At 36.5% G+C, this 26,453-nt stretch overlaps 1 pseudogene; it reads right to left on the reverse strand.

The window, feature by feature from the left end:
- Positions 1–4,447: 4,447 nt before the first annotated feature.
- LOC127947283 (cyclin-F-like) lies at positions 4,448–25,119 on the reverse strand (annotated as a pseudogene).
- Between the last annotated feature and the right edge of the window lie 1,334 nt (positions 25,120–26,453).

A 26,453-nucleotide genomic window follows, 5' to 3' on the forward strand; every position in this document is an offset into this window, starting at 1 on the left:
ACAAGCTTTAAATTTAGAAACTAAATTTATCATAATGATAGGATAATGTTTTCATGGCCAGAGAATATTTTTCCTTGAATTATAAGAAGTGATAACTTTATTGAAAATTGATAGGTCAATCTTACGGCCGTTTGCTGGACAAACCACTGTTTGATTTGCAGTAATTTACAGTAAGAGATATCACAATAATTGATATGAAGAATGGAATATTGACATATTAATGAGTAACTTACAGTGCCCTGTAATTAGTTATTGGTATAGACAATTGAGCTTTTTTTCATAATCAATAAAATTTATAGTAACTGTCATATGATATACAGTTTTGTTCAAAATAATAGCAGTACAATGTGACTAACCAGAATAATCAAGGTTTTTAGTATATTTTTTTATTGCTACGTGGCAAACAAGTTACCAGTAGGTTCAGTAGATTGTCAGAAAACAAACAAGACCCAGCATTCATGATATGCACGCTCTTAAGGCTGTGCAATTGGGCAATTAGTTGAAAGGGGTGTGTTCAAAAAAATAGCAGTGTCTACCTTTGACTGTACAAACTCAAAACTATTTTGTACAAACATTTTTTTGTGAATCACTAAAATAATATTTAGTTGTATGACCACAGTTTTTTAAAACTGCTTGACATCTGTGTGGCATGGAGTCAACCAACTTGTGGCACCTCTCAGCTGACATTCCACTCCATGATTCTTTAACAACATTCCACAATTCATTCACATTTCTTGGTTTTGCTTCAGAAACAGCATTTTTGATATCACCCCACAAGTTCTCAATTGGATTAAGGTCTGGAGATTGGGCTGGCCACTCCATAACATTAATTTTGTTGGTTTGGAACCAAGACTTTGCCCGTTTACTAGTGTGTTTTGGGTCATTGTCTTGTTGAAACAACCATTTCAAGGGCATGTCCTCTTCAGCATAGGGCAACATGACCTCTTCAAGTATTTTAACATATGCAAACTGATCCATGATCCCTGGTATGCGATAAATAGGCCCAACACCATAGTAGGAGAAACATGCCCATTTCATGATGCTTGCACCTCCATGCTTCACTGTCTTCACTGTGTATTGTGGCTTGAATTCAGAGTTTGGGGGTCGTCTCACAAACTGCCTGTGGCCCTTGGACCCAAAAAGAAAAATTTTACTCTCATCAGTCCACAAAATGTTCCTCCATTTCTCTTTAGGCCAAATTGTAACCTCTTCTGCACATGCCTTTTTTTTAACAGAGGGACTTTGCGGGGGATTCTTGAAAATAGATTAGCTTCACACAGACGTCTTCTAACTGTCACAGTACTTACAGGTAACTCCAGACTGTCTTTGATCATCCTGGAGGTGATCATTGGCTGAGCCTTTGCCATTCTGGTTATTCTTCTATCCATTTTGATGGTTGTCTTCCGTTTTCTTCCACGTCTCTCTGGTTTTGCTCTCCATTTTAAGGCATTGGAGATCATTTTAGCTGAACAGCCTATCATTTTTTGCACCTCTTTATAGGTTTTCCCCTCTCTAATCAACTTTTTAATCAAAGTACGCTGTTCTTCTGAACAATGTCTTGAACGACCCATTTTCCTCAGCTTTCAAATGCATGTTCAACAAGTGTTGGCTTCATCCTTAAATAGGGGCCACCTGATTCACACCTGTTTCTTCACAAAATTGATGACCTCAGTGATTGAATGCCACACTGCTATTTTTTTGAACACACCCTTTTCAACTAATTCAATTAATTGCCCAATTGCACAGCCTTAAGAGCGTGCATATCATGAATGCTGGGTCTCATTTGTTTTCTGAGAATCTACTGAACCTACTGGTAACTTGTTTGCCACATAGCAATAAAAAAATATACGAAAAACCTTGATTATTCTGGTTAGTCACATTGTACTGCTATTATTTTGAACAATACTGTATATATATATTAATCATATTCCTGATGAATTATTCAAATTCCCTATATATCATTTGAGTTAATTATTCTGTACAACTCTTTGTTGTTACAGTTTTGGTGGAGAAACGCGGGCATTTCAAACGTCGTTTTGTGAGCAATCAATCTGTGTATATGGTTTTTAATAATTTCTGCACGTGCGCTATGAAATTGTAACGTTACTTGTGAGATAAGTCGCAAGACGCAAACTCACTCCTAACTGACTGAGGGAAAAAGCTGATCAGTCAGCACGTTAGGTATTTATAGAAACTTAACAGTATAGTCACTGTTATTTTTAATGAAAGTAAACTGCAGTATAATGTTAAAAGTCTCCTGTTAAAGAAAGACCAAAATCTTTTTACAGTGAGAACATTTTAATATGAATAGTTAAAAGATGAAGAAATCTTTTATTAGTTGCAACATGTAAATCTTAACATGAGCGATGTTCCTCTGATTCAGTTAAAAAGGCCTTGCTTATTAAATATCGTTATTGAATTTATGGTAAACCACAGTGATATTCAAAAAAAAATTAAACAATAAAAACTCCTGGTCTAAAATTGGCTTAGCTACCCGATTTTTAAACCTAAAACGTTTAAATAATAAGTGCTATTTTGATAAATGTCTATTGGAGTAAACAGATGGAAAATTCCTGTTTTTTTTTTTTTTTTTTTTTTTTACATTTGTGTTTTGGAAGTGAACGGATCCTTCCTTCACCTTATGTTTAATATAGCACCACAGAATTAAAACTTTTTGTTTGTTACTCATGATTTGATGCAGAAAATCAGCCTGACAAACGATCAGATTCTAAGTCCTATTTAAACTCTGTAATTCCGCTATCTAAACACCATTGTGGTTTAGAAATTTCAGGTTACGCCCTGCTTTCTGATTCCAGCTTGCATGAGTGCAAATCGGCCATCCCGTGGCCGTTTCAGATAATGTGCTCTAATTGCTAATCTTTTCCCCTTGAGGTATTGAATTAGCTGTTTACATTCTCGATAATTATTTGCATTTACAGCTTTGCTCGTGCGAATATTATTACAGGGAAACAAAAGAATTTTCCCTGCCTTTGACTGTTTACATTTACTTTGAGTTTGGTTCAAACATGATTTGAATTAAAATGTAATTGTTTAATAGTGGAAATCTAGATGTTTCAGGTCAACTACTGATTGACCCACTTAGAAGGTAAGCCATCTAGTGGCAGTCTCCTGTTAAATCGACTAACAGACCTCTGTCTTTTCCATTCTGTTTTGAATTGCATGTCCACTTTTACCCTTTTTGATTAATCTCACCCTGTTTGATTAATTTCATAATTATTAATGATAACTTACAGCTATCATTGCATTATAGGATATTATTCAGATTTTCCTTTTAATTCTCACATGCTTATTTAAAATTTTGATTTAAACCAGTTTTGAATTTTTAATTTGAATTAAGTTTTCTTTATGGAACATTAGCACGTTTATCAAACAGCCTTCGATACATTGCTATGTTATAACTTACCGAAAACAAATACAAAAACATATAAAACAAACTTCTAGCGAAATAGTAACAGCATCTAACTTACTGTTAGAAATGTTGCAAGTTCGGAGTCGAGCCTCATTTCTTTATGGTCCATCAGTTGTCTCCAGCGATTTAAAACAGTGCCGATGTTTACTCTGGTTTGGCTCCTTTTCTTATCGGATTTGATTTGTGATTCCGAGCGCGGTTGTTTCCCTGTAGCGGGTGGTGGTGGTAGGGGTCTCTTGCCAAGGGCTTGAGACATCATTTCTCTCTCTTCCCTGAACTGAAATGAAGTAGTGGGCTGTACTTTCCACATGATTGACATCAGGTTCAAGTACACGCCCAAAAGCCGTGCAAGTTATTTGTGTATTGCAGGTTGGCTGGTGGTTATGTTGCCCGCATACCGCCTCCCATGGCCGAAACTGGTATTACGACACCTGTCGGGCCGGGGCTAGTAATGCTAATGCTAATTATGGTTGATATCTCTGCAGCACTATAACTTGACATTTTTTTTATGACATCATCGCCCTTATTTCTTCTCATTCTTTTGATGCGTCATGTTATGGTTATTTTTACCTCAATTTTTGCATATGGCACCCTAATCCACATTGAGTGGGTAGGTGACACAGATGATTTCCAGTGCATTAGAAAGAAACATCTACAGGGCATTGTTTACTGATTTAAAACATAATTCAAGTAATCAAGTTTATATATATATTGCATCTTTGCTAGTTCACATTTCTCAACCATGCAATGTGAGTATTTAGGTGCAATAGACACAGAAACAATATATTTTTTTATGTGACCCACAAGTAATGGTTGATTAACATCATTAATCTTTTAAATGAAACCACCGTTTAACAACTGACCAACAACATGCTCATGAGGTCATCAAACCACAGCGATAAAGCGTGGTATTTAATGATAGTAACTCAAAAAGGTGTAAGATGTGCAGTGAGAGACATGAAATGCTTGCAAACCACAAGTTCCCATGTGTATGCAAAAGAAACGCTGCAGACGTGCAAATGTAACTATGCATTGTTTTATTGTGGTTTTCAGGCTATAACAAACACACGTCTGTTTTCAAGTTCACATGGCCTTTCACAGCTTCATACGTTTATATATTTACACTTACAAACAAGAATTAATTATTTACAGTTGCAATCCTTCGTGATGTTCGAAATACAGTACCTACAATACTTGCACAAAAATAATAACTTAATGCTTTTAGTGTCATAACCTCAAACAGATGAACTCGGTCGAACACTCACAAACATATTCGTATGGTTGATTGTTCAAGATAAAACATTGAGACTTGTTAAGAAGCATCATTCTGCTTTCCAGCATTGGGTCATAAAAAGTGCTCGGTATCTCTCGAGGTCAATACGAAAAAGCATGTCAAACGATCACATTCAGTGGTTGTTGCATTGGATGTTGTAAAAAATGTGAAAAATTCATACAGATTTACTGTACATTACATTTCTAGGTTTCTTTGGAAGCTCATTTCCGCCACGGGATAAAAAGGGCAATTGCAACTTTTTATCCCACAGTTTACTTTTTTTTTTTCTATGAAGTAAGAGATACTGTAAATACGCAATTGCGAGTTACAAAGTCAAAATTGCGAAATATAAATTCGGAGTTGTCTTTTTTTTCCTCGCAAACATGAATTCATATCTCACAATTAAAACGTTTTTTTTACTTACAATTGCGAGTTTATATCTAGCAATTCTGACTTTATTGTGCAATTGTGAGTTTAAAATTGTCAGTTATATTAAATACGCAATTGTCAGTTATAAAATCTGAATTACGATATAAACTTCACAACTTAGATTTTTTTCTCACAATTGCGAGTTTACATCACGCAATTTTGACTTATTAATATAAACTTGCAATTGCGAGTTCTAAAGTCAAAATCTGAGGAAAACAATTTCACTCAAAATTCTGACATTTTCTTACAACTGCAAGTTTGTCGCAACGTTAATATCATGCAATTCTGAAAAAAAAAAAAAAATCAATTGTTGATATAGTTACAGTTTTTTAATTCGTGTCGGAAACGAGCTTCCACAGGTCAAAACATCAGTGGTATCAAGCAGGCAAACAGTATAAAAGTTGTTAATGCGAGAACTTTGGCAGAAGGTTTGTGGCAAACGCAAAGCAATGCGTAAATACAAAAACACTGGAGTCGATCAGAAAAAGTTCCAGATAAATAATCAAAACACGTGACGAGAAACATCTGCGTAAACAAACCAGTTTTGTTCGGACAGTGCATCTATCAGCATGAAACTTCATGGACTGAGTGCGTTTTCTCCCTAGCTGCATGTAACTTCGTAAAAAAACACATTTCATAAACTAGAAGTCCTTTTCTGTAAACAGTACGGAATTTTAAATACGAAGACGTAACAACCTACACAAAACAGCGACAGTTCCAGTGATTTGAACACATTTTAGTCATTATCCCATTGCTTGTAAACAGAAACACTCAAGCGAAGGCGCTCCCGCCATCAGGAGCCGACGTGAAATGCATTATGGGAGGAAATAACAAGCTCAGAAATGGACATTTCAGCCACTTTATCTCACTCTCACTGCTCTTGAGATAAAGACCATCAGCACGCCGTGAAACAAAGCTTCCTGTCAATCAATCAGAGGCTAAGAAAGGCCACGTTGGCAGCATCCCCGTCGTGCTCCGCCTCTCCTCCGCTGTGCGCCGCCGTGTTTTTCCTCTTCACCTGTCGGCGAGTCCTTTACGCAGGTGGCAGCAGGAGAAGAAAACCGGCGGGATTTTGAGGAGAGACCAGAGAGTTAGAGACAGATGGACTGGGAACGCTTTGGATGGATGAGTAGCCTGAGCTGCGGCGGTCTGTGCTCGAGGAGGAGGAAGAGGAGCTCCCACCCATCAACTCCTCCTCCTCAGTGTGCTCTTCACAAAGACTGTCGTCATCACTGGAGAGCGTACAACAATGCGTCTGTCTGTCAGCGCACTCGAGCACAGGCTCCATCTGCACCTCCATAGCCGAAACTGTGACAGAAAGAGATCTGGTTACTCATCAAACGGCCTTTAAATGAGTGGGATTGAAGAGGTGTTTGGACCGTTCAAACATCATGAAAGAAGTAGCCATGAACATTTACATTTATATTTGCTCACATCATAGTAACTACTTTCACCCATGATGCACAAAATGACCTCAAGGGGCTTACAGCTTTTATAAAATGGTTATTCCATATACGTAGTAAGGTTTCACAGAATAAAACAGAGCAAATAAAGTGTAATGATATAAATAAAAACAGCATTCTTCCACCAAACAATGTAGTTCCTCAGAAACAGTTGTGGCTGTATATATTGTATATATTTATACTATAAAAATAACTAAAACTGAAGTGGTTACTCCGAATCAGTGCATCATGAATTTCAAGTTGATGAGCTCAAGATGTCGTGACACTGATGTGACTCATGCTTTAATAACAATTGGTGTTGCCTTATTGCTGAATCAGAATAAGGTGTATGATATAAGAGCCATTTCCCCCCACTTACTTTTTCCGTCCTTCTCGCCCTCGCTCTCCTGGTCGCCCTCGTAGCCGGAGCAGGAGGTGTCCAGGCTCCAGTCCAGGATGTCACCCAGCAGCGTCTCCTCATGAGGGGACAGTTCGGCTGTGGGCGTGGCCAGGAAGCTGCCCCGGTGCGCCTGCATGCTGTCCGCTCGCCTCCTGAACAACAACAAAAAAATTATTATTTGGAAATAATAATGACAAAAAAAAAAAAATAATAATAATAAATAAATATATATATATATATATATAGTTGATTAAAAAAAAACATTTAATATTTTGAAATATCATTACTGTTTAAAATATTCAGCAGCCTTGATAATTTACTTGAAATAGATATGTAAACTAAAATTATTTTAAAATGTTTTACAATTGATGCAATTATTTAATAATAAAACAATAAATATTATACTTATAACTGATGCAAAAAAAAAAAATATATATAAAAATGAAGAAATTTAACTAAGAATAAAAATTATAATATTACATATTATAGCTAAAAAAAAAATAAAAAGTAAAACAAATTAAATGATGATGTAATAAATATATATAATATATGAATATTGCATGCAATTTATCGTGCAGCCCTACAATTAAATAATTTATTAGCAAACACACTTATTTTAAAATGAGCAAGATTTGTCTGTTTATATGACATACAATATTTTTCCTAATATTTTTCAGGGCCCTAGCACTTAAAAAAGGGCAAAATACATTCATGTATACAATTTTGGCAAATTTTAACCATTACAGTTGCAGAATTTAAAGGATTTTCTTAAATGATAGCACCCCTTACAATCTGAAATGAATGCTATTTGAAGTTTCCTCCAACTGTCTTTGTGTTCATGCAGTAATACTGTGATTCCAAGAGTGCACTCATGAGATAAAGGACATTGCTCATTACAGGCTTCACATAATAAATGCAAACATTACCCTGCATCTCTAGACAGGATATGAGCATATGCAGATAGCGTTCGTCCTCACCTCTTGCTGTTGCTGGAGGGAGAGGACAGGAAGGCATGCATCTCTCTGTGAGCTGACTGCTAGCGCTGGGGGCCTCCACCTGCGGCTCCACCTCTGGGACCTCAAGCACCTGACAGAGCTCCTTAAAGCCCATCACCTGAGACAGAAACACACGTCACATCACACACACTTCAGCGCAGAGCGGACTCCGAGAGAAGACGACGACACTCACCGCGTCTCTGCTGATCTGATGATACGTGTCGTCCTCAAACCTCTGCTTGACTCCGGTCAGAGACACGTGTCTGTAGTCTTTGGGCACATCTTGACCGAAACTGTGCACGGAGAGAAAGAGTTCAAAGATTGAACGCATTTGATTTTGCGACTATTGCATGTCAGGTTGTAACACTAATAATAATCACAAAAATATTCATTATTGATTGAAAACAATATATTAAACAAATTACGATTAGATATGTTATAATATAAAAAACAATAATATTAGATATTTGTAATCGTTATGCATTTAACATTAGTATTTTAATTGTTTTTACATTATTAGTTATAATTTACCAAAGTTTTCTTGTTATATTAGCTACATAGCTGTTACTAATTAAAGTCTGAAATTGCATATAACTTTTTATATTTTAATACATTTTCTGTTTCCACTTTAATTTCCGTCGAAGTTTCAGCGCGACATCTTTATTCGCGTAGTTAGTATTTATTTAGGTTTAATCACTGAGGATGTGTCCAGTTCTTCAAACAAATGATAAAAACCATGCTAATAATGATAATAAATATTCTAACTAATAATTAATCTAAAAAAAGAAATGAACAATGATTACAGCCAATCACACGCTACTGAAAGCGTCTCAAATCAGCCACATACGAGGTTCCTCTTCAGTGAGGGCCCTGCCCTAGAAGGGAGCAGCCCATGTAGAACCACTTGCTTCTCTCAGGGTCAGAACAACCAGAAAACTTCCTGTGTGCATTAATTAGACAGATAACGACGGACACTCACCACTTGACATAGAGCGATAAAGCGCAGGAGACCAGGTCATGCTTGGAGAAACCCGTGTTCTCCTCCAGCTGGACGGGCCACACAGGAACTGTTGAGAAACACGAGTTAGGAAACCTGGTCCGAGTCAGTCGTATGTTTGGGTCTGGTCTTAGAGGCATGTGATCGTGGTACCATAGTTGTGCAGCGCTCTGGTGAGCAGCAGGATGGTGCTGGCGAGTCGGGACGGTCCTGGGACGGTGAGGGGCGAGCAGAGCAGAGACAGTTCACAGATGTAGCTGAAGAGATAAGAGGTGCGGCGCTCCACGGGCATCAGCGACTGCAGCACCTCACCGTAATCCAGCACTGTGGGGGTCTGAAACACAACATTAACATGTTAATTAGTCGATTAACACAACAGTGACAGTAAATAGGTCATGCAAATGAAAAAAAGGACCCTTTAAGGCTTAGAAAATTGACTTTGAAGATCTGTGAGATTATATTTTCCTAAAGACGGACTGATAATCTGTCTTTGGTGTAATTAGTTCTTAAATATCATCTTTACAGATAAACAGCGCCATCTAGTACGTCTTTGTCATTACACTGCTGTGCATTCAGCAGGAGGTAACATTGTTTGTAGACTTTATTATTATTGTTCAATGCAATATTAGTCGTTGGTTTTGCATATCATTTATGAGAAACGTAAACGAGTATCAGCTGTAAAGAAAATACATTAATCTGTCAATTTATGACAAATCATTTAATGACAAACGACTTCAGTTTCTTAGTTTTCTGCCAGCGTGCTACTAAGAAAGCTGCATAGCACTCTAAATGTAAGTCTAGAAATATGAAAAATAAAATAGTTAGAAATAATATTAATAAGAATATTTATTAAATTTATATAGTATAATACTCTAAAAATTGAGAATCAAACAAATACAGAAAAATTATTTAAAATTAGAAACAACATACGGACTATACATTTACATGTATATATCAAAATAAAATATCAATTATGAGTGCGTGTGTATATATATATATATATATATATTAGGGATGCACCGGTTGACCGGCCATAAATCGGAACCGGACGGTTTTTGCTTAAAAAACGCGATCCGCAATCAGCCGGTTTTTGGTCTTCTTTCGGCCGATTTTTCCGGGAGTGCGGCCGCGTGCACAGAATACATTGAGATCGTTCACCATGTCATTTGTGTGGAAGTATTTCTAAATCTGTGCGCAGGACACGGGCAGCCGATCAGTACTGGAAATGCAGAGCTACATGTCTGAGGCACAGATAGCAGGAAGCGATCAGCCTTTAGTGTACTGGCGCACAAATAAGAGCCTTTCCTGCGCACTGAAGCTGCGCGAGCTTACTGTTACCGGTCCGAGCCCTGAACACGAGCAGACCGTGAAGAGATGTTCAGATCAACTTCTCACGTGTTGGATGAGAAACGAAACGGACTCTACCATGACGAAACTTTTTTATTTTTTTTTGTAAAGTGGAACTTGCATACACGTTTGAAAAGCCAGAAGTAAACGACAGTTCTGTATAGGATGATTATTTTTATTTTACCTTAAAATTACATCGACTTAATTTGATTTAAAAATCACCTGCTGTAGCACACTGAGAAAAAGTGTTTCATTCATCCAATAAAATTTTTTTAGGGTAATTATTCACATCTAGATTTTTTTACTTGAGAGAATACTTATTTATTTTTCCTTGGCTCAAGTGAAAAAAAATCTAGATGTAAATCATTACCCTACTTTTTTTTTTTTTTATTATTGGATGAATGAAAACACTTTGTTGGTGTTTTATTCGCACCAACATTATTTGATTTTAACATTTTGGAATAATCTATTTATTTAGCATACTTTTATTTAGTCTGTAAATAAAGACACTGGTAAAGACCTTTTTTTTTTTATTTAAAACCAAATTTAAAAACTAAAATAGCCTACTGAATACTTATCAAGAAACATCTTATTGAATATGTGTTGATTTTGTTGTTTGGATTGCAGAACTATGCAGTTGTTGCCTTTAATTTCACATGGTTACAGTTAATCTTTAAATTTAAGGCCAGTTCTCTGTAGGTTCAACCCAATTCAAAAACAAAAGCTAAATGCTGATGTCTGTAACATCTATGTTTGTATTGAATAGGGATGCACGATAATATCGGCACAACATCGGTATCGGCCGATAAAAGCTTAAAATGACCATCATCGGTATCGGCCGATATGAATATTTCTGCCGATGAGCCAAACCGATATTCTCCAAGTGAAATAATTGACCTGTTTTTCAGATGTGAATGTCTGTCTACATTTGTAAAATAATACATTTATGGTAGAATCAGTACAGAAGAGATGCATGGATTTCTCTTCAGTAAAATTAAAGTTTAAATATATCAGTATATATATCGATATCGGTATCGGCATCGGCCAAAATTATTTTGAAAATATCGGCATATCGAATATCGGCCAAAATCCAATATCGTGCATCCCTAGTATTGAATGTAGGTTACTTACTGTGCATATACTGCCGTTAATTTCAGATGGTTGCAGTTATTGTTTTCAATAGCCAAAAGCCAGTTTGGCCTATTAAATACCAAATAAACATCTTGTTTATGCACACTTTCCTTCTTTCTTGTTTGTTGCTTAAAGATTAAAAAAAAATAATAATAATAAAAAAAAAAAAAAAAAAAAAAAATCGGAAATCGGTATCGGCCATGAAAAATCATGATCGGTGCATCCCTAATATATATATGTGTGTGTGTGTCTGTGAATTATAGAAATACTTATTTAAATTAATATATCATAGCTAAATGTTTGTAGAATATTTGTATATTCCTGTAAAATATTTGTATATACAAACTATTTTACAGAAATAAATACATTATCATTAAATACATGATCTTAACATGCTGTCTAACAAGCAGCTCTCTCAGTTTTGGCACTGGACTCTAAACTTCAGACACAAGTTTAGTTTATGTTAATCTGAGTCGGCAGTCTATAAAGAGGGTTCTGTGCTGGTGTGAAAGTGTTAATGTCCGTGTGTAACTGACGCGAATCTTCCCGTCCAGCACGGAGATGACCTCCCCCATCATGCGCACCAGGTCCTCGTACTGATAGGTGTTGTCTGTGAGCCACACGGCCTCGCAGATGGTCAGGATCTCTCTGCTGATGTATCTGAGGGGTCAGACGAGTCAGAGAGTGTTCAGCGGAGCACAGGAACAGTGTGAACAGAGCGTCTCTGTGGCTGTGGCGGCTCACCGTGCGCTGATCACCATGCAGGCGATGCCCAGCAGCTGCAGCTGTGCCTTGGGCACCGAGCGCCGGCTCAGATAGCGGTCCACACAGCCGATGGTCACGTGCAGCACCTGACTGGAGAAGTCCTTCATGGTGGTCACCTCCACCAGCCAGTCCACGAGGATATACCTGGAAACACAGCGGCGATGATGAGGGGGCACATGAAGCCGGAAAAAAACTAAGCATAAAGGATTTGTTCAATACATCTGTGCTCTAATGAACAGACATCGAGAGTTAAATCCACTGAGGCCAAGCTGACCATTACAGGCTGCAACACTGCTTGAGTTATTGACATTCATGGACAAGTCTGGCTTTTTCATTTTTGTTTTAAACACTACTAGGTCTTGTACTACTATTCTACTACTAGGAAATATACATTGAACATTTATATTCACAAGGATATTGCTGGCAATAAAAAAAAAACAAAAAAACACATGCAACGCTCATTGAGTAATGTATTTAGATTTTAGCTATTTTGTTATGTGCTTTTGTCATCTATTTTTCAAAAACATTTGGTGTTTTAGTAATTTTGTTATGTGCTTTTGACATTTTTATTATTATTTTTTTTTATATTTCTATATAGCTTCAGGGTTGCTTTTGTCATTTTTATTCGTTTTTTATACATTCCTATATAGCTTCAATTTTTTTAATTTTGTTATGTGCTTTTGTCATTTTATTCATTTCTTTATATTTCTATACAGCTTCAAGTTGGAGTAATTTTGTCATTTTCATGTTTATTAGTATTTTTTAATATTTCTATATACTGTAGCTGCAATTTGTTTTTATTTTCAGTTTTAGTAATATAGCAACATATTTTTGTTTTTTTTGGCCAAAGCAACAATACTAATCTTTGTTATCAAATTCAAATTAATATTTTTTTGATAATTGTGTTCCAATTCATATTTTTATTTTATTTCAATTCACTTACCAAATATGATTTGACAGATTTAGTTAACAATAAAAATACTTCACTCATTTTCAAGTCAACATGAACAGGTGTTCACAACCCATGTTGTAACAATAATAATAAAGTAAAATATATTACTAACAACAAGAACAATAATAGAAATAGATATTTTTAAATACTTTAAATTCAGAAAAGAAAAAAATTATAATAATATTATATAAATGTACAGACGGATGGATATAGATAAATAAAGATCTAAGTGAGCGTTCCAAGCCTAGAAATCACATTCTTAAATGCGCTTCTATTTCCAGGTTTTCCCTGAGTGTGAACCTGCAGGACTGTTTAGAGACGCTGTACCTCTTCGTGGTGATGTCCTGTCCCTGCAGGTGCTGTGGGTATCTCAGGGGTGACGGTCCCGAGAGGAAGAACTGGGCCACGAGGTCAGCACAGGCTCGCGGCTCCAGACCCAGAGGGTTTGCTGTGCCACAGGACTTGGCGAATGCCAGCTGGGAGATCACAACCGACACGTTAGACAAACACAAAAGACTTTAGCATAGAAAGCATCACTCTTCATTTGAAGCCCCCATACAAGCTTATTAACCCACGTCAGAGTGGCATTCAATCTGGCCCAGCTGCTGATTATTATTATAAATAAATGACAACAATGGCACAGAAAAAGCTCCAGATGAGATGACAGGAATGGTGACGCAGCTTTCCCAGGCCGAGCTCTTCCATTATGAGCGCACTCAAAGCTCAGACATTATGAGAATGAAGTATAATAGAGACGGATGATGGGTAATGACTTCAAACACAGACAGCAATGGTCAAAACATGAGAACAAACTGAAGACAAGATGTTTGTTTACAATATAGCACCATGCAAGCTACCATGGCTATATTCATAGCATGAAATCAGAAAAAAATAGAAATAAATAGAAATATTATATATAAATGTAAATATTATATATGAACAAATACATACAAAATAATATTATACACATTTAAAATAAATTGTTTTCATTATAAATGAAAGTGAAATGCTGAACAAAAAAAAAAGCTTAAAAAAATCTAAAACGAAATCTGGTCCTCAAAATAAATATCATGTATATTAATAAAAATATATATTTATCCTTTAAATGCTTTTATACATAGAAAAAAAATCTAGTATTTATTTTCATTCTCAAAGCAAGTTAAATGTTCAACATAAAATGCAATAAATAAATAAATTTAATTTTTTAAATAATAAACAAAACAAAGTGTGATATTCTATTTTAAAGTAAAAAAAGTATTAAATACAAATAAAATTATTTTATAGTAAACCTAAAAATAAAATACTAATATTTACTTTTTTTTTTGTTTTTTTCAATTTCATAGTTTTTCTACCTTAAAATCAGCAGGCTTTTATTTTGGCGAGTTGCCGGCAAGTAAGTAAATATATGCGCTTCTGGGTTTAGCTGGTTTTGACTCCGTTGAATAAACATCTATAAACATTTCAAAATCAAAACGCGTCGCGGGTGTTTTTATATGAATGTTGATTTAAAGGTGCCATCTGTAATGTTTGGCAAAAAAAAATCAAGTCATACTCCACATTCCATACCAGATGGGGGCAATATGCCTCAATAAAGTGAATTGGTCTACTCTAGAGTAACTAACGAGAAATGGCATATTCTCTATGCTCCGCCCCTACCTTCACAACAGCCATAGCCGAAGCCTAACTGTGCGTTCACACCGCCGGCGTCGAGAGCGTCAAAAATCGCTCTTGCCGCTCTGCTCACGACGCTGCAGAAAGATTTGTGAGCGCTCAGACGCTCTAACGTAGATCGAATGCTTATTTTGTATTTAAAGCGGCCACAAAGCAAAATATAGCTGCAAGCAGCGATGGCGGGCTCAAGCCGCCAGTGCAACGCCACCCCGGTGGTATCGGGAAAACTGTGCCCAGCGGGCATAAGCATTTACAGTAACCCTCTGGCAATCAAGTTTTAAGGGATACGGCAGTTAAAGGGTTAATCCGACCCATCTACACTTTGAAATCACATACACAGAACAATATATATAACTTTAGTAACACTTTATTTTAATATATACAAAAAATGTATACAAACATTTAATTTTATTGTGCATTATAGCTGTCACGTAGATGAACAATTACAGTTGTTTTTATGACTGTAAGTCATACTCTTCAAATGCTACTGATGTTAGAAAAGTGTATAACAAGATCACATATAACTTTAGAGACGGTCCCTAAATTTGAGACTCTCTAATGTCCAATGTCAAGCCAAATTTATGCCTGTTTTTTTTTTTTTTTTTTTTTTTTACTTTCTCTAATTTTCTTTTCTCTGTGCCTGATTGCTTATGTCCTTTACCCGGGCTGATGTCCATCCAAAATTCAAAAATTGAGCCGCAAACATGAGGTGCGAGTGATCGCGAGCGCGGATGGGAGAATGGTGAATGTTTTTTTTTTTTTTTAGCAACTGGGATGGTGTCCCCTCTGGAAGTTGGTGCCCTATGAAGACTGCATACTCTGCATATAGGGAGTCGCGGTACTATCTGGAAGATATATTCCTCAAACCGTCGTTCAAGAGGAGGGGATGCTAGTCCTTCAAGAATCACTCAAAATATTCCGTTCATAAAGCCAATATATAAATTCTTAATATATAGTATTCCACAGTACATCATGTTATTCTAATTAAGTCCTTTTTTTTGGGATCTTTTACATCTCTCAGAACCTGACACATTGTAATTCTGAGAGTCCAGGAAAGTTGCAGTTCTGGAAAATGGTGGCACTCTAGACTAAATGCTCCATTATAGTGTCACACCTAATTCTTAACTTTAATTCTTTTGCAATTTAGGTGTTTCTGTTCTTCTCCATCTGTTTTTTTTTTCTTTCTGACCCTTCTGACCCAGTAAGCATTTTGCTGTCCAGTGGTCATGTCTTTACTTTGTAATTACTGTAGTGATCTAATTTTGAATATTTCTCATGAGGATCTAATAATTTTTATTTTTTTTTTCAGTCTGAGTGAAATGTCTTTTTTGGCTCATTTTATCAGTAAAGGAAAAGTTCCTTCATAGTTATTTTTTTCTCTTCCAGTCTTCATGGTCAACTACGTGTATATCACACTCGTTGCCTTTTTTTATTGCAGCTCAACCAATTCACATCCCATTCGTTAATATTTGTGATATCACAAATCCCGGAAAATGCTTGTTGTAGTCCAAACAAATTTTTTGTTGTAGTTTTTAAAAAGTGATTTTTGTATAATTGTGCATGTTCAAATTTCATATATATATATATAATTAAACATAACCACAGCACCACCAAGTGGACAAAACCTTTACCATCCCCAACGTGTCTCCTACTATATATATATATATATATATATATATATATATATATATATATATATATATATATATATATATATATATATATATTTCAAGTGTACAGTTTACTTTTATTGCATATTGAAATAAATATGTGCTTATAAATCAAGAACAAGCTATTTATAGCTGTATTTATAAACTGCTTAGTATTGACTATTAATGTTAAAACAAGGCTTTATAAAGCATAAACTGACTATTTACTAATGAGTGCAGTTATTATAAAGTGTTACCAATGCATTTACTAATGTTAACAAATTAGACATTATTTTACAGTGTTATCAAATCCTTAAATGATTTATAAGTTTTTTTAATAATGATTTTATTGACCTATAATAAGCTTGCATTACAGCTTAGTCTTGATCTGTGAGCTGAACAGATTTACTGTTACATCCATGAGATTATGTAAATTCAAATAAATATCATGTCACAGGATGTCATAGGTCAGTATCAAATGAGTTTGAAATTATTATTTGCAGCACAAATAAGGTTTTTTAGGATTTTTAAAAATCCCTAAAACTGTCAGAAAAGGATAAGGCCTAAGATATTTCTATGTAAGTGGCTAAATGTATTTATGTTTTTATAATTATAATACATAAACTATGAAATTATACAAAATGTATAAAAAAGTAAATAAATAAATACGCACAGACATTTAAAAAAAGCAGCCAAGACGAATGAGTTTCCTTTTTTATATATATAGATTAAAATTGAAGACAGAAGCAGGTAAATGCGGTCACTTAATATTCAAACCGAGTAGATCCACTTCAGATTTATTTCTCAAAAGTTTATGTTCACGTGGCTGTTTTCGTTTATATTAGCCAAGCTATTATGTATTTTGAAATAATCTTGTCCGTGATGTGTTCGTTCGTACGACGAAAGGCAGAACCCTGCAGCTCAACGTTATTCTGCCAGTCGCGCTTTCAAATAGTCTTGCACACATAAACGGGGCACAAACACCTGCATTTAGCTTGCTGTGTTATAATGGGTGTATTGTGTGCATTTATGGCAATATTTTATTTGAAAAAGCTCTTAAACAAGAACAAATTAGTTTGTTTTGAACTAGTGACACTGTACACGCTGGTCGGAGGCGGTGATTTCAGATAGGCAGCCGGGAATATTTAGTTTTCACACAAACAGTTCAAAAACATCTGAATTTAGCTCTTGGTGTGTTCTAATTGGTGAATTGTGTGATATCGCTGCAATACTTTATTTTTAATAGCTATAAAACAAGAATAAACTCGTTTTTTCTGAGCTCATCATTCCACACGCTCCTGCTCAGAGCGTGATTCATCTCTCGTGTTTCTCACGTATCACTGACCACACATCAATTATTAATGAGCCCTGACATGGTAATAATCATATATGTTGGTTTAGCTTGTCAGTGTGAATTAAATCCAAGTATTTATTTGTATTTTAACCGATTTAAAAGTGAAAATAAAAGAGAGTCTCCTCCCTTTTTATTCCGGTAACTGCACCTGTAGGGGCGCTATTTCTCTCAGACAATGGAAGTCTAACCACACACACTCAAACAGGGGGATAGAGTGAGATCAGATGTCTGACAGTTTTTTTATTTTCTGTTATCCATACAGTGTTGTAAAGTCATGAAACTATGCATATTTCCTCAGAATGACTTTTTTTTCTGTATGAAAAAAGGTTTTGAAGTGTTTGGAATTTAAAAATGCAGGAAAATTAATAATTCCATTTTTACTGTCATTTAAAAAAATCACCACCACTAAACCATCCAAGCTATCCAAAACCCATTCACAATTTAAGTTCCTCAATGTTTTTTCAACATGTATACAAAGTTTGGTGTGTATAGTGTTACTCTCCTCTGAGCAGTATGCATTAATTCACAGCTAAATGTAAAAAAAATCCACATTCAAATCAAAATAGCCGACTTCCTGTTGGTCGTAGCTGATGACTGTGAATAAGAAAGTTGTCCGTCTTAAAAAGAACAATTTTTGTACTGAGTTTGGTGTTTGTAGCTAAAACTAACCCCCCCCACTTTTGACAAAAGGTGGCGCTATAGAGTGCCTTTTCCACACCCTCTTATGAACTTTTGCCAGTGTCTAGCTGTCACTAATACTGATATGTGTTCTGAGTTTGATGAAATTCTAAGCATGTTATATGCCTCAAAATCACCTGAGAAGTATTCCAGTTTGACATGTTGCCACGGCAACAATATTTTTAGATATCAATATCCCCCCAGCAGATTTATATCGACTGTGTTTTAACATTATTCTGATGAAGTTTGAAGCAAATCGAGTAAAAATAAGATGCTGAATTCAAAGCATTTTGAAAATGACACACTTCCTGCTGCCAGTTGGTGGCGCTATAACTTTGACTCCTAATAGTCACATATATGCGATCGACATCATACAATGAATAATCTGATGAAGTTTGATTACAATTAGGAAATGTATGTTGATGGTATTAGACACTTCCTGTTTCTCAATTCTCGCCGTAAACTCAACGCCTCGCTATGAGCAAACCGTTCGAGATATCAAAAATCCCCTGGCAATTTTTTAATCCCAATGTCTTGAGATCATGTTGACCGAGTTTGGTGGCAATCGGCAAAAAACCCTATGACAAGTATTTCAAATTCCAGAGCATGCGCTTTTTACATAACTCTAAATAGCTGACTTCCTGTTGGGCGGAGCCTATGACATGCAATACGAAAGTTGTTCAGCACGATGAGATCTATATGTGTCCTGAGTTTGATATTAATATGTGCAAGTATGTGTGAGCTATGCATCAACATTTCTGACTGTGATCCAGGGGGCGCCGTAGAGCCCCTGTGCCACGCCCGGGTCCCAGCCTCTGCAGGCTCCTAAAGGCCACAGATTCTAAAGTGTGCGCAAATTTTCAAGAGTTTTTGAGTATGTTAAGGACCCCAAAAGCCCCCACAACTTTGACGACAAATATGAATCCTAAACCCTAAATATCCAACTTCCTGTTGGGCGGAGCCTATGACATGCAGTACGAAAGTTGTTTGGTTTGATGAGATCTACATGTGTACCGAGTTTCGTGTGTCTACGTGCAAGTATGTATGATATATGGCCCTCAGTATTCCAGGGGGCGCTGTAGAGCCCCTGTGCCACGCCCGTGTATCAGTCTCTGCCCGGCCCTAATGGCCGCAGGTTCCAATCTGTGTGCCAATTTTCAAGACTTTTTAAGCACGTTAAGGGCCCCAAAAGCCCCCGAGACGTTGAAAAAAAAAAAAAAAAAAATAATAATAATAATAATAATAATAATAATAAAAAATAATCCTAAGGAAAACAATAGGCCTCTCGCCCTTTGGGCTTGAGCCCTAACAAGCTTGTTGATCTCGTGCAGACTAACCACAAGGAGTTATAAGTTAACCTCATTAAATATTGTTGTGGACGAAATATTATGATCCTTTACTTAAAATGAACAATCTCAGACACCTTGGTCCACGTATCACTTTTAATTTATTTTTTATGTCCTTGTACGCAAACAGGGACAGATCATAGATTAATACAAACGCTAAACAGCAATAATCAACCTGTCCTTTATTCTGCTTGGGAACTAATGTGGCAACCCTCAAGCATTCACCGTGAGACACACACAATTGACTCTTTTCACACGCTTTCATAAATTTTTTTACGCACAGAAAAACCACAAAGCAAACAGGACAAGGAGACCAACAGACTAGACAGAGCAGGTTAGTTATGAAATAAAACAACGGGTAAGTTACAGCTAGCTAATTATCAAATGCAGCTACGGTTAGCCATCGCTAACATTAGCACGTTTATCAAACAGCCTTCGATACATTTCTATGCTATAACTTCCAACAAACCTCTAGCGAAATACTAACAGCATCTAACTTACCAATCGAAAAGAAATGTTGCAAGTTCAGAGTCGAACCTCATTTCTTTCATGTCCATCAGTTGTCTCCAGCGATTAAAAGCAGTGCCGATGTTTACTCTGGTATTCTTATCGGATTTGATTTGTGATTCTGAGCGCGGTTGTTTCCCTGTAGCGGGTGTTGGTCTCTTGCCAAGGGCTTCAGCTATCCTTCCGCTCTCTTCCCTGAACTGAAAGTAGTGGGCTGTACTTTCCACACGATTGACATCAGGTTCAAGTACACGCCCACAAGACGTGCGAGTTATTAATGTATTGCAGGTTGGCTGGTGGTTATGTTGCCCGCATACCGCCTCCCATTGCCGAAACTGGTATTACGACACCTGTCGGGCCGGGGCTAGTAATGCTAATGCTAATTAAGGTTGATATCTCTGCAGCACTATAACTTGACATTTTTTTAATGACATCATCGCCCTTATTTCTTCTCATTCTTTTGATGCGTGTAGGTCATGTTATGGATATTTTTACCTCAATTTTTGCATATGGCACCTTTAAAGGGAAGCAACTGTCCTTAGAAAGATTCGATGTCACTTTCATTTCACTTTACCAGTAATACCCAATAAAGTAGTGTTTGTGTTTTATACACTTTAATGACATATTAATAATAATAATAATAATAATAATAATAATGTTTTTTAAAGTAAAACGCTGAACACAAAATGCTAAAAAATTCTAAATTTGTTTCTCTTTTGAAACAGCTGGTTAAGAAAAAGATTAATGGGGAAAAAAGGGGGTATATTAAAGAAATAAAGGTGGTAAATTCACCTGAGCTTCCCAGCATCCTTTAGCAGCGTAGTCCCTGAGTGTGCGCATGCACTGCAGATGTCTGCCGGGGTCAGCCGTCTGCAGACAGAGCATCACAGCAGCCTTCAGCATCAACAGCAGAGAAACAGAAGCACCGAGATCCTGAAGAAACTCTTACCGACGTCCCGCGGTTCATTTCCCACAGCAGATACGAGCTCTGCACGCTCCCACAGCGCGCAGACTCCTTCAGCATGGCCCTGGCCTGGTCACGCTTCTCCTCATCCTGACAAACACACACACACACACACACACAGTTAACAAACAGGTTTGATTTGGATTCAGTCTGAGGGCTGTGAAGAGCTTCTATCATTCCTCTATGAGACCTTTTGACTTTGAAGCACAAATGATAAAACCCCTTGACAGAAAACATCAAATGAGCGACCCGTACCCAGCATTACAATCTGACCAGGTGTCTGAATAAGAGCAAGACTCACATCAAACAGCTGAAGGACTCTAGCCAGACAGTACAGTAACGTCCCTCTCCGGCCCTGGAGAGAAGAAAGAGACATTAGAATGGGTTTAGAATCAGATGGTAATGAATCCTGCCAAATCTGGGTTATGATTAACAGATATATACTTGATATGACACTTCCTGTCAATTTTGTAGTCAACATGAAAAAGAAAACATACATTTATTTGACCAAAAGAAAGTAAAAAAGCCAATATTTTTAAATATTTAAAAAAAATAATAATTTGTGATTAATGACCAAATTTAAATTTTTGGGTGGAGTATCCCTTTAGTCATTTCACATGGAATTTAATTAAGTAAACGCTTACATTAAGAAAAAAAGTCTTAAAACTGTAAGACAGAGAAACTGTGAATGGTTCTAGGAGGACGTGAACTGTACTGGCAATGCATGCTGGGATATTCAGCAATGGCTCACCGGGTTGGTCTCAGACTCGGCTTGGAGCCGGTCGTACACCACAGCCTTACAGCAGCCGCCAGACATGGACCACGGCGGCCGGATGAAGAGCCAGATGAAGGGGTCGGCCAGCGGGGACCGCAGGCTCATGGCCAGGCTGAAGTACCGGGACGCCAAGCGGCCGCACAGGTCAGCACGCCCCTCCTCACTGGGCGAAGCTGCAAGACACACACACACACACACACACACATCGTGAGCACATGACGATTAAATCAATCAATCTGTGCACACATAAAGACACAGGAGCACTGGGAATGAGAGCAGAAACTTACGGCCTTCATTGTACAAATACGCAATTCCTAGTTTGGCAGCAGCTTCAAAGTTCCCTTTGTCCGCAGCCCTAGATATTGTAGAGGACGAGCAGTTTAAAAAAAAAACAAACAAAACAAAAAAAAAAAAAACAAGGACACTTATTAAAATAAAAAAGTAACTTTTTGGACATATATTAAATAGTCCATGTGGTACTCTCATGATCGAATGATGGAGACTGACAAGCAAGAGAAGAAATCATTGAATTAAGTCATTATTTCAGTTTTCTTTGCACACAAAAACTATTCTTGTAGCTTCATAACATTACGGCTGAACCACTGATGCTGATGATATTCTACCGATGTCCTTACTACCTTTCTGGACCTTGAACATGTCAGTTCCCCTGTGGTCTATTCAGGAAGAAAGCTCTCGGATTTCATCAAAAATATCTTAATTTGTGTTCTGAAGAAAAAAAATTGAGGTGTTATGCGTTTGGAACTATATGAGGGTGACAGAATTAAAAAATTTGGGTGAACTATCCCTTTAAGGTTCTTATCTGAATCTCAAAAAACTGAAAAACATGGTAAAAATGTTGGTAAATAGCATACCTCTCAAAGAGCCAAACGGTTTCGGGGGCCGGCCAGCGGTCTTTGAAACTCACTCTAGCCCAGACACTCGAGTTACTATCGATAATGTCACGGAGATGAGAATGAACCTGTGGGATCACATGATATTCATGATTATAAAACCACTTTTGGTAAACAGATCATTTTTTGAGGTTAGATGTCTGCATCCGGCGTGACTTACAGCTCTGACGGCGAGGAGATCCTCAGCGGAGAGGCACTGGAGGACACACAGGAGCAGCTCTTCAGGAAGGGACAGCAGCGTGACGGCAGACGCACGCTTTCGGACACGCTTCCGTACAGGGAGAGAGACACATTTGGCACATCGACAGTGAAGCACTGGAGACGGGGAAGAAAAAACTCACTATTAACATGCAATAAAGAAACCGTGATTCACCAAATAACTTTGTGAATTGCAATTCTGCACTCGTTTCGATTAACTGGTCATTTACAGATTATCATTCAGTGTAAAAAAGAATCCGTAAGATTTACGGTAAAAACACAGCAGCTGTGGTTGCCAGAATTATACCACAAAAAATACGGTAATCTGTTTTAGGGTTTAATGGTTTTACCTTAACTTTATAGTTTAATACCGTAATATAATGTTAATACGCCAACTTATGTATTGAAGTACTGAAATCCTTTTTTGTACCTTTGTAATACACTGGTAAACACCAAAAGCAGATGGTGATGAGAAAGTAACGTGATGAAACAAAGCCCATCACAATAATAAGATAAATGGAGGGTGCACAGTGTCATTCACACAAGCACTAAACACCATCATGGTGAGACTCATTAAACTGAAATTTATGTTAAAATTAAAATAAATAAAAAATTAAAACTTAAAATTAATTTAACAGCATTATATGTAACATACAATCCCAATAAACATAAAAGATAAGGAAAAAAATAAGAAGAAACAGTTATTTCAAAGAAAAAAAACATCAAAAATTAAAAATAATTTTGAAATGCAACACAGAGAAATCTGGGAACGTCAGTTTACGGTAAATTTAGTCCCGGTAAATTTTACAGGACATTACAGTTTACCATTTAACAGTTTTTTACTGTTAAAATACCAGTAATTTTTTACAGTGACAGTAATAACTGTGTCTGTGTCCAGTCTAATTATCAGCATTAAAGTGTGTTTTATATGACATATATCTCCATTACATTACTCACTATGCCCACTATATATATTAAAATTGGCCATTAAACATAAATAAATGCTAATCTTAATTAGTCGAATACTGCACAAAGTAGTTTAGTGGTACTGTGGTACTATGGTATAAGAGATGGCAATACCATGGGACTTAACCACACACTATGGTGCCAAGAGATCACTATAATCAAACATTTGATATTTAGGTTATACCAATGTACTTCAAAGATTATCATCATGGTCCAAGCCCAATAAAACATTTTGATTTTAAATGCTTAAAAACTACTAACTTTAGTAGAAAACACCTATTTTATATAAAAACAAAATGCGTTTTGTTGCTTTGTAATGGCAGTTTTGACATGCTAACAGCTAGTAGCCAGTTTTCCCTCCTTATTGATTAAAGCAGTCCTGGGACACAGGATAACTGACCTCTCTTGAGGAGAAATCACATTAACATTTACTAAAACGACTTCATCAACGCTCTTATGATTGATATAATATGTATATTTAGATGATTAAAAAGTATATTTCAGTTACATACCGTTTAGCAACAGTAATAACGTTAGCTCTTTCTGAAGTTTTGTAACGTTAGCTATTTAATCAAATTCAACCCTGATTGTGATGAAATATATATTTTTTATCAACTAAATATGTAATTATACACTCATAAGGTTAGATAACTGAAAATTAATAATTTAATTAGATTAAAGTAAGTTAAGTTAGTTACTTACCGCCCGCTTTCATTTCAAGGAAGGATTTGAGAAGTCAGCTTTCAACAATAATGCTTCACAGTGAAGTGAAATAAATACGTAAACCCTTGATTACTGTACCTTAAAAAGAATAAAACCAGTTTTACTGATTAACCTACTAAATTACTGTTAATTAATAGTGTTGTACAGTTTAAAACACAACGGTTTAAACATCAACTCTGGGCGCTCACTGGACAGATCACGGGCACGCCCATCGCGGCCGCTGCCGCGTCCTGATTGGCCATCGTGTGAAGCTCGAAGTGCCATTGGTCCGCTTTTCTGAGCGGATAAAAGACGTTGATGCATTGGCTGAAAAGATGCTATTTCGAATTACGCGCTTACAGTCCTCTGGGACCGGAAGACTGATCGAGATGGAGGATTCTGGGAGATGTAGTATGAAGTATAACACTGGCAAAATAACTCAGTGAAAATAAATACAAATAGAACATGATGCAGTTAAAAAACAAAACAAAAAAAAAATAAATAAATTAACTGAGATAAGATTGATTTTAGTTTCAACTAGTTTATGTGAGAAGAAAGAGAATGCAGAGTAATGCAAGAGACATAAAACCAGCCCAGCTATGTAGGAAACAGACTGCTTAGGTCAAAGGTCAATACAAGAATCATTTTACAAAAATATTGATAGCAAAACGCTGCCATTAAAAACTCTGAATCAAGTATTTTAGGGAGGAAGGAGTGCAATACATTTATTTTTACTCCAAGGTTTATAAGATGTCACAAGTAAGTTCTTTGACACAACGTCTTTTATTTCATAAGAGCAATGTATTTCTCTGTTCATATGTAAATATGTCCAGCGTTTGGGTGGAACTGTGTCCCTAAATGTCAGACTTTCACTCAGTTTGTGATCTGTTCTGAACACAGGATGCAGGTCATAATGAGACTTTGTCATAAATGAGGGTTTTGTATTCATGGTAACCATCACAAAGTGCTGACGATTTGCTTTCATCGAGCCTGTCACTTGTGACAGAGGGATTATTAATGGCTTTCACCACAGACAAAGAGTAGGGGGGAAAACACCACATATTATGGAATGATTATTCATTTCATAATTCAAGTCATTTTTTGTTAGGTTATATGATGAGTTCCAAAAAATTAAATGAACAGTTTTCCCAAAATGAAAATTTGTTGAAAATGTGTGCCCCCTCAGGTCATTCAAGATTTGTTTGTTTCTTCATCAGAACATTGGAGAACTGGAGAAATGGATCCTCTGCAGTGAATGGGTGCCATCAGAATGGGAGTCCAAACAGCTGATAAAAACATCACAATAATCCACACCACTCCAGTCTATCAGTGAACGTCTTGTGAAGTAAAAACCTGCATATTTGTAAGAAACAACTCCATCATTAAGACGTTTAATGACGTTTAAGTCCATAATCCGTAATATCTCTTCCTCCAGTGAAACAGTCCATCTCTTGTTGTCTTCTCATGTTAAAATCTACCAATATATTTGTTCAGAACTGTTTTGGACTGTTTTGTTTGTAAACAATGCTTGATGCATATTTCTCGCCTGATTCAGACAAGATGACCTTTTC

The sequence above is a fragment of the Carassius gibelio genome, chromosome A25 (assembly GCF_023724105.1).
Source record: "Carassius gibelio isolate Cgi1373 ecotype wild population from Czech Republic chromosome A25, carGib1.2-hapl.c, whole genome shotgun sequence".
Lineage (NCBI taxonomy): Eukaryota > Metazoa > Chordata > Actinopteri > Cypriniformes > Cyprinidae > Carassius > Carassius gibelio.